Source organism: Colobus angolensis, unplaced genomic scaffold (genome assembly GCF_000951035.1).
Source record: "Colobus angolensis palliatus isolate OR3802 unplaced genomic scaffold, Cang.pa_1.0 Scaffold18, whole genome shotgun sequence".
Classification (NCBI taxonomy): Eukaryota; Metazoa; Chordata; class Mammalia; order Primates; family Cercopithecidae; genus Colobus; species Colobus angolensis.
The window spans coordinates 7,994,267-7,994,743 of record NW_012114932.1 but is presented as its reverse complement, the minus strand read 5'-3'; positions in this window follow the sequence as shown (position 1 = coordinate 7,994,743).

Here is a 477-nt window from a genome sequence, read left to right as displayed (position 1 = left end):
ATTACAGGCCTGAGTCACTGAGTCCAGCATCTCTACAATATTTCATGCAGAAAACAGTATGAAGATTCACTATTTAACTTAGTCATTATTTTTTGCTGCTTGATATGTGGAAGTTTCATAATGATGCCGGAGATAAGAACATTAGTAAGACACAGTTCTTATTCACCAGCTCCCACCTGCAAACTCAGCAACTGCTGTGTAGTGGGATCAAAACTCCAGATTTCTTATCTGCTTTTCTAAATGCATATGGTAAACCAATTTTTCTGTTTTCTCATCTCCTGTGACCTCCCTTGGTTATCTAAAATTCACCCTTGCCACTCCTGTATAGCTCAATCAGTCATGCCTTTTGTACAGTATCAGGAAATCTCAACCTCTCATTAACATACGCACTATCTCTCCTTCCTACTGCCTGTACTGCTGTTTTACAGCTACCCACCATTTATTTCTCTTTTTTTCTTTTTCTTTCTTTCTTTCTTT